This window comes from Nicotiana attenuata, chromosome 2 (genome assembly GCF_001879085.1).
Source record: "Nicotiana attenuata strain UT chromosome 2, NIATTr2, whole genome shotgun sequence".
Classification (NCBI taxonomy): domain Eukaryota; kingdom Viridiplantae; phylum Streptophyta; class Magnoliopsida; order Solanales; family Solanaceae; genus Nicotiana; species Nicotiana attenuata.
Window position 1 is genome coordinate 27735108 of NC_031990.1, and position 8802 is coordinate 27743909.

The 8802-nt window shown below is 35.7% G+C and overlaps 2 long non-coding RNA genes across 2 annotated transcripts; both read right to left on the minus strand.

Moving 5' to 3' along the window:
- Positions 1634 to 6088, minus strand: LOC109206014. Its single transcript, XR_002064774.1, has 2 exons — positions 2462 to 6088; positions 1634 to 1987 (listed from the first exon to the last, which is right to left on the minus strand). It is a non-coding gene; the product is annotated as an uncharacterized LOC109206014 (long non-coding RNA).
- Positions 6542 to 8493, minus strand: LOC109222888. Its single transcript, XR_002067475.1, has 2 exons — positions 8288 to 8493; positions 6542 to 7389 (listed from the first exon to the last, which is right to left on the minus strand). It is a non-coding gene; the product is annotated as an uncharacterized LOC109222888 (long non-coding RNA).

The window sequence follows — 8802 nt, forward strand, 5'->3', positions numbered from 1 at the left end:
AATGACATATAATGTTTATCAATATCTGCTTTTGGTCCAGGGCCTCTCTCTCAACTAGTATTTGTCCCAGATTCTTCTTCAGTATAATGAATGTTCCATCACTGAAGATAAAGAATAAAAGGTCCATTTCTCCAAGAAAAGAAAGCACCAGTAGGATAAATGGTACTCTATAAGCACCTTGTAAGCAAAATACTACGACAATTTAGTTGTAATGAAAGAATCAAGGCACATGGTATCCTTAAAACAGCTAAAAAGCAGCTTCTAATCTGTAATCAGCAGGAAACGGGTAATTTCCTCAAGAATTAGAAGAAGCACTTTAGTCAGTTGTGAAAGGAAAATTAAAGGCGAAGTAAGGGGAGGACGTGGATAGATGGATAAAACTATGAATCAAGCTAATGAAAATCTCTAAGACCAATCATCTGTATTTTCCCTTCACCGTAACTAAAACTCAAAAGTAGAAACAGCATCAAGTCAATCAAATACTGAAATGATCCTCCTATTTTGGGATCTAAAGTGTTCTCCATATCATCCATTTGATTAATTGTTTATATATAATCAACTAAAAACACTTTACAGTATTGACACTACTGGATTCCACTGGGCTCTAGTTACTTCAATGCCAAGTGTAGTAAAATGTTTTACAGAATGGTTTTGTCAAAAGCAAAAGGAAAGAAGTGTAACAAGGTATGCTCGGGTTTAAAGCGCAAAGTACGATTAAAAAACACGCGTAAGTGAAGAAAGATGGAGATGAAGAAATAAAATTAGAAACAAACGCAGACAACCAATTATATGAACAAATAAATTCAAAAACAAATTGCAATTAAGTGAAACATACATGAAGCATAAAGCATGTCAATCAAGTTCAAGATCATTTTAATTTTTTTTATTCCTTTAAGTTTCTAATTCAATTTTATTGATTCATTTCTTTGATGAAGTATTTGGGGACTAATTTTTTCCACAAAATTTCTAATTCCCAATTTTTAGTCACTAACATGTGTTCCATACTGTTTTCTTAACAAGTAGTACCATATCACTTTACGTTATAATTATTGCTTAGTATTGCCCTCTTCAAAACAAAACTTACAGGTCTTATAAATTACTTAAAACTTTTAAAAAGCAATTAGTTGGCTGTGTTTTGCTAGGCACACCCTTACACTTAAGCACCCGCTAAGCAATGCAAAGCACCCAGCCCGCGATGCGCGCTTTTAATAACATTGCTTCATAATCCAACATCAACCGGGTATTAACAAGTTCTATCGCAGGTTCAATTGCAGAATACTTTTGTTTAACAGAAATCAAAACGGAAAAAGGAAATATGAATTTTATACAACTGCATTGCAAACAAGCCCTAAAAAGATGTAGCTTAGAATAGAATTCTCTCCTTCTACATCAAGCAGACATGACTTGGGTTCTTTTTAATAGATTCTCTACCATTATTTGGCTCACTTATTCCTGCATACTCTATTTACTACCAAAAAAATTAACCACTAAGAAATATCAATAAAAGATACTTTCTGATGATACTTGTTTGCAGGCTAATAAATTGCTTATCTATCTTTAGCAATCCTATGTGATCCAGTTCATTAGATTTTCAGATCAGAGTAAACCTTGTAGCATCATGAAACGAAGAGTATTCCATGGGCTCAACAGTATCAGTAATCAAAACACAATGTCTTTTTATCAGTCTTGAGCTGATACCAGGCACTCAATATATGCAACTGATTGTACAGGACAGAGAAGGATAGCATATTGTACTTCTACTTTTTCTGATGTGAAGTAGTCATAGAAAAAGTAACAAGGCAATTACAGGTTATCGAGGAATAAAATAAAAATGTCATGAAGGTAAGAACTTTGTGGCTAAGAAATTTATCCAAGAATGTCTTGGATGTCCACTTGTCAGCCTTTTTCCGATCAATGGGTACTTTTAGTATCCGATTCTGCTCTGCTATTCGTTGAACACAAGAACTTTTATGCATCTCACAACTCACTAGCAAAAGAAAAGGAATACTCGTCAATGTGTCATGACCAATATTATTCGCATCCAGAACAACTGACAAAAAATTCAGACTGTTTGAGATATTCCTTATCCAGATATGGTTGATGTTACTTGAAAGGGGTAGGAATTATAAAGTTTTACATGATTAACAACAGGATATTCAAGGTGTTCTACTATCTTATACTTCCTTCTAAATCATGTGCAATTACTCTTTCAGGACTTTAACAAAGATGTCTCCTTTCAAAGTATCAGTTGACCGTCAAAGGAAGGCTAATCCAAACCAGTATTCCAAAGCATACATTTTTTTTATAGGTATTTCAAAACATATAGTTAAAAAAATAATGTAGCAATTTTCACTTTTGTGGGATAGAGCCCAGCGAAAAAGTGAAGAGTAGGTTCAATCTCAGCGAAGAAAATTCTTGTTGTCATGAAGTTCAAAAATTTTGAGGCTCCAATACGTGATACCTGGTATGTTCCACATAAGTCACCAGAGCACAGCTAAGCCATTCAAGTTTGAGGTCCCTCTGACTCAATGGGTACTTCAGGTATCTGTTTCTGCTATGCCATTTGCTGAACCTCAGCACTTTTTCCACAGCTCATAAATGCCAAACAATCCACCATGGAGAATCTATTGATTCCAACGCTTTAAAATTTAATAAAGCAACAAAGAAAACCTTTAGTGATTTCCTAATTCAATGTGAAAGTATCAAACTGCCTTGCTGGTTTATTCCACAGCAAAATCCAGAAATACTAACAGTATTTGTTATCTGTGACAACTAATTTTGTGCAAGTTCAGTGGACGAGATTGTATCTTACACACACACACACAAAAAAAAAAAAAAAAGATGGCGTCCAGACTGCTCAACTCCACCTTCTCCCACCAGCACATGTATCAAATAATTCTGCCCATCAAGATTAATGCAAGTGTGAAGAATTCATGTAATGTCATCTCTGCTGGAGTTTGAACCTTAGTAAGGTTGTAACCCTAACTCCTAGACCGCTAGGGGCAGAAGAAAATCATTTTAACTAAAGATAATTTTGCAGGTTGTTGTTTTAAGTATATGTAAAATAACGAAGCCACACATTAGGCTTAGGCAAGACTTCAATCTGACGTCTCAATTTGAATTATATCAATTGATGGTCAAAGTTTTGCACCCGGATCCTGACCAACATTTTAAAGCATATGGTTTAAAAGACAATGTAGCACTTTTTACTTTTGTGGACGAAGAGTCCTAAGAAAAAGTGAAAAGAGTAGATTCTATCTCAGCAAGAACATTTAAGTTGTCATGGACCTGGTATGTTCCACGAAAGTAACCAGAGCATGGGTAAGCCTTTCAAGTTCGAGGTCCCTCCAATTCCATGGGTACTTTAGCTATCTATTTCTGCTCTGCCATTTGCTGAGTCTCAGACCTTTTTCTACATCTCATAAATGCCAAGCAATCCACCATGGAGCAACACTTGTGATTCCTAGCTTACACAATTATTTAAAAAACCAAACAATTTTTAGAGATTTTCCATTTCAATGTGAAAATATCAAACTTCATGGCTGATTGATTATGCTACAAAGTCCAGATACAACAATCTTATTCTTGTTTGTGAACAACTAATTTCGTGCAAGTTCGCTAGTCGAGATTGTGTCTTACACACACACATGGCCATGTCCAGACTACGCACATTGATTAAGTACCAGATACTTGCTACCTCCAACCAGTACGCGTATCGGATAATTCCGTCCACTGAGATTTAGGCAAATGCGAAATTCTCTATGATTTTACTACACAGTATCGCAGGTTCAATTGCAGGATACTTTTTTGTTTAACAGAAATCAAAACGGAAAAAGGAAATATGAATCTTATACAACTGCATTACAAACAAGCCCTATAAAGATGTAGCTTAGAATAGAATTCTCTCCTTCTACATCAGGCAGACATGACTCTGGGTTGTTTTAAAGATTCTCAACCATTAGTCAGCTCACTTATGCCTGCATACTCTATTTACTACCAAAACAGTTAACCACAAATATAAAAAAATACTTGCTGATGTCTTCATACTTGTTTGCAGGCTAATAAATTGCTTATCTATCTTTAGCAATCCTATGTGATCCAGTTAATTATATTTTCAGATCAGAGTAAACCGTGTAGCATAAAACGAAGAGTATTCCATGGGCTCAACAGTATCAGTAATCAAAACACAATGTCTTTTTATCAGTCTTGAGCTGATACCAGGCACTCAACATATGCAACTGATTGAACAGGACACAGAAGGATAGCATATTGTACTTTTACTTTTTCTGATGTGAAGTAGTCATAGAAAAAGTAACAAGGCAATTACAGGTTATCGAGGAATAAAATGAAAATGTCATGAAGGTAAGAACTTTGTGGCTAAGAAATTTCATCCAAGAATGGCTTGGATGTCCACTTTTAGGCCTTTTTCCGATCATTGGGTACTTTTAGTATCCGATTCTGCTCTGCTATTCGTTGAACACAAGAACTTTTATCCATCTCACAACTCACTAGCAAAGAAAAGGAATACTCTTCAATGTGTCATGACCAATATTATTCGCATCCAGAATAACAGACAAAAAATTCAGATTGCTCGAGATATTCCTTATCCAGATATGGTTGATGTTACTTGAAATGGGTAGGAATTATAAAGTTTTACATGATTAACAGCAGGATATTCAAGGTGTTCTACTATCTTATACTTCCTTCTAAATCATGTACAATTACTTTTTCAGGACTTCAACAAAGATGTCCTTTTAAAGTATCAGTTGACCGTCAAAGGAAGGCTAATCCAAACCAGTATTCCATAGCATACAGTTTTTTTATTAGGTATTCAAAACATATAGTTTATAAAAGTAATGTAGCACTTTCTACTTTTGTGGGGGTAGAGTCCTGCGAAAAAGTGAAAGAGTCGAAGAAAATTGTTGTTGTCGTGAAGTTGAAAATTTTGAGGCTCCAAAACGTATACCTGGCATGCTCCACATATATTACCAGAGCACAGCTAAGCCTTTCAATTTTGAGGTCCCTCGGATTCAATGGGTACTTCAGGTATCTGTTTCTGCTATGCCATTTGCTGAACCTCAGCACTTTCCGCAGCTCATAAATGCCAAGCAACCCACCATGGAGAATTTATATTGATTCCAACGCTTTAAAATTAATAAAACAACAACAAAAACCTTTAGTGATTTCCTAATTCGATGTGATAATGTCAAACTGCATTGCTGGTTTATTCCACAGCAAAATCCAGATATAGTAATCGTATTTGTTGTCTGTGAACAACTAATTTTGTGCATACACATTAGGCTTAGCCAAGACTTCAATCAGACGTCTCAATTTGAATTGTATCAGTTGACGGTCAAAGTTTTGCACCCGGAGGATAATCCTAACCAACATTTTAAAGCATATGGTTTAAAAGACAATGTAGCACTTTTTACTTTTGTGGACGAAGAGTCCTAAGAAAAAGTGAAAAGAGTAGATTCTATCTCAGCAAGAACATTTAAGTAGTCACGGACCTGGTATGTTCCACGAAAGTAACCAGAGCATGGCTAAGCCTTTCAAGTTTGAGGTCCCTCCAATCCATGGGTACTTTAGCTATCTATTTCTGCTCTGCCCTTTGCTGAGTCTCAGCACTTTTTCCACATCTCATAAATGCCAAGCAATCCACCATCGAGCAACTCTTGTGATTCCTAGCTTATAAAATTATTTAAAATACCAAACAATTTTCAGAGATTTTCCATTTCAATGTGAAAATATCAAACTTCTTTGCTGATTGATTACGCAACAAAGTCCAGATACAACAATCTTATTCTTGTTTGCGAACAACTAATTTCGTGCAAGTTCGCTAGTCGAGATTGTGTATTACACACAAACATGGCCATGTCCAGACTACGCGCTTACGCGCTTTGATTAAGTACCAGATACTTGCTACCTCCAACCAGTACAAGTATCGAATAATACCGTCCACCGAGATTTGGGCAAATGCGAAATTCTCAGAGTCACCTTCATTGGGATTTGAACCTTAGTACCCAAGGTTGTTACTCCAACTTAGGAGTGGCAAACGGGCGGGTTGGGTCGGATATGGGTAATGAAAAAACGGATAAATTATCCGACCCAACCCATATTTAATACGGATAAAAAATGGGTTAACCGGCGGATAATATGGTAACCATATTATCCATGACTTCATGAATATGATCACTTTTGGGAGAATTCCTAGTCTCCCAAACTTGAGGAACCTCCAATTGGTGGCTTTACAAATGTAAAAGTTAAACCCATTGGTTATCCATTAGTTATCCATTTTATAGATGGATAATATGGTTCTTACCCATATTTGACCCGTTTTTAAATAGTTCATTATCCAACCCATTTTTTAGTGGATAATATAGGTGGTTAACTGTTTTCTTTTACCCATTTTGCCACCCCTACTCCAACTACTTGACCGCTAGGGGGCACAAGCAAACCATATTGACAGACGATAATTTTTCTGGTTGTTGTTTCTCATAATATGGAAACCAAAGAAGCACACACTTAGGCGTAGGCAAGATTTCAACAAAAAACACTCATTTAGATTGTATTAGTTAACTGCCAAAGGTTGCACCCTAAGGCTAATCCAAACCAATATCTTGAAGCATATGGTTTAAAACACAACACAGCGCTTTTTAACTTTTGTGGATGAAGAGTCCTAAGAAAAAAGTGAAAAGAGTAGAGATTCTATCTCAGCAAGAACATTGAAGTTGTGGACCTGGTACATTCCACAGAAGTCACCAGAGCACGGCAAGCCTTTCAAGTTTGAGGTCCCACTTGATCATAGCACTTTAGGTACCTATTTCTGCTCTGCCATTTGCTGAAACTCAGCACTTTTTCCACAGGTCATACATGCCAAGCAATCCATAATGTAGAAATTCTTGTTATTCCAATGTTCATAAAATCATTAAAGCAACAAAACATCCTTCGGTGATTATTCTACACAAAAACCAGATATATTAATCTTATCTTGACAGCGAACAACTAATTTCATGCTAGTTCACTGGCCAAGATTGAAAGCTTACATCTTAAAATTGAAAATCCAAGATAATTTGATGACAAGCAAATTAATACTAACTAAAGATAATCATACTGGCTGTTGCTTTTCAAATTATATAAACCAAAGAATTCCTCACAGTAGGCCAAAGCAAAGTTGGCCAATCCTTTTACTTTTTCCTGATATGACTATAAGAGAAAAAGTTTATGGAGCAATTCGCAGAAAGCAGGAATCAACACCAAGCGAGGGAACAAAACTGATGGGCTCTTTTAATACCTGTTTTTTTTTTTTTATTTAAGTGTGGGGAAGCATGCCTCAGTTTTTTGTGGATTGAGGCCCTTTCCGATCCTTGGGACTTTATGTATCCATTTCTGCAATGTCATTTGCCAAGCATCGTTACTTTTTCTGACTTAGTTGACAGCCACAAACAAAGATTCTTTCATGCCATATCATCAACTTCATCTAATAGTAGAATTAACCAAAGATATAAATGTATATCTGTGTATGTAGCCAAGGCGTCCAACTTAAAAATAAGAGTCCCTTGGTTTAAAATGTTTTTGCATGAAGGAACTAAAAAGGCATGTTACACAAAAATGCAAAGATAAGAATCACATTTCATAGTCTTACAATCATCTTTAAACTATAGCAGCTTCAGTTTAATGTTGCTGTCAAGACTCTCAGCTATTATTTGAAGGGAAAGAAGAGATAGTTTATCCTCAATTATAATCAACAATCAAGCTACTATAAGAGGCTGGTGCTCAGTATGCAAAATGTCATATTCAGAATTTGCAGCCTCGGATTCCCACTTCATCCGCAGTAACAACTGAGCTTAATTCTCCAAGAATATAGGCCATTATCAAAGAAAGATATACTAAAGAAGGAATCAATCCATATTTCAAATTATCCTGAAATGGCAAAGCCACTATAGAAAAGACCGATTAAAATAAAATTTCATGTTGTGCAATAAACATTGAGCAGTAAAATTGTTTTTAGTTATTAAATGGGAAGTTGTAAAGGTTCTCTAACCAGTCAATACTATTACTTGCACAATTGAATACTTGTGTTGTGGAATTCTTTTGCAAAGCTGAATCATTTCTTCATTTTGCTTATATAACAGGATTGGTAATTATTAACTCAAAAATTATGAGGAATCATCAAGTACTACAATATTCAGTACTGTTTCTGTAAATAAAACTTCTATAGGTATAAGACATTATATAAACCACAAAACAAGAACTTTGAACAGATAATTCTCAGCATGTGACATACCTGCTGAGGAAGAACTTAATCTAAAAGGCTTAAATTGTTTCCTTTCTTCTTTACGATGACTCGATCTACAGTAACCTAATGGGCACAGAAAGGAACCAATTTAAATTTGTTCTCTTTTTAAGTCATTACGTCCAGCAAATGACGGAGTGAAATAGAACTTATCTGCTATTAAGTCGCTTAAATCCAATAATTATGGTAATTGCCAAATTAGGAGATAATCTAACAATTTCAGTTCCATTGCTCTACTGTTGGCGCGCGACACTTGTCGCTACGTTTCAAGTCGGGACTCGGGATTCAGGCTCGTGGATCCTAGTCGCGTTGAGGTACTATTGGGCTTGAGTTTAAGATGAATTGAGCTTTAGAAACCCATGTGCAATAGTACCAGAAGCCCGTTCTAGTTGCAGGCGATGTGCACAAATAGCCACTAACAGTTCTTGTTTTTATTTTAAAGCCAGTGTTTTAAATATCTTTAGTCTTTAGCCACTGGTTTAATAAACTTATACCTGACTGGACGA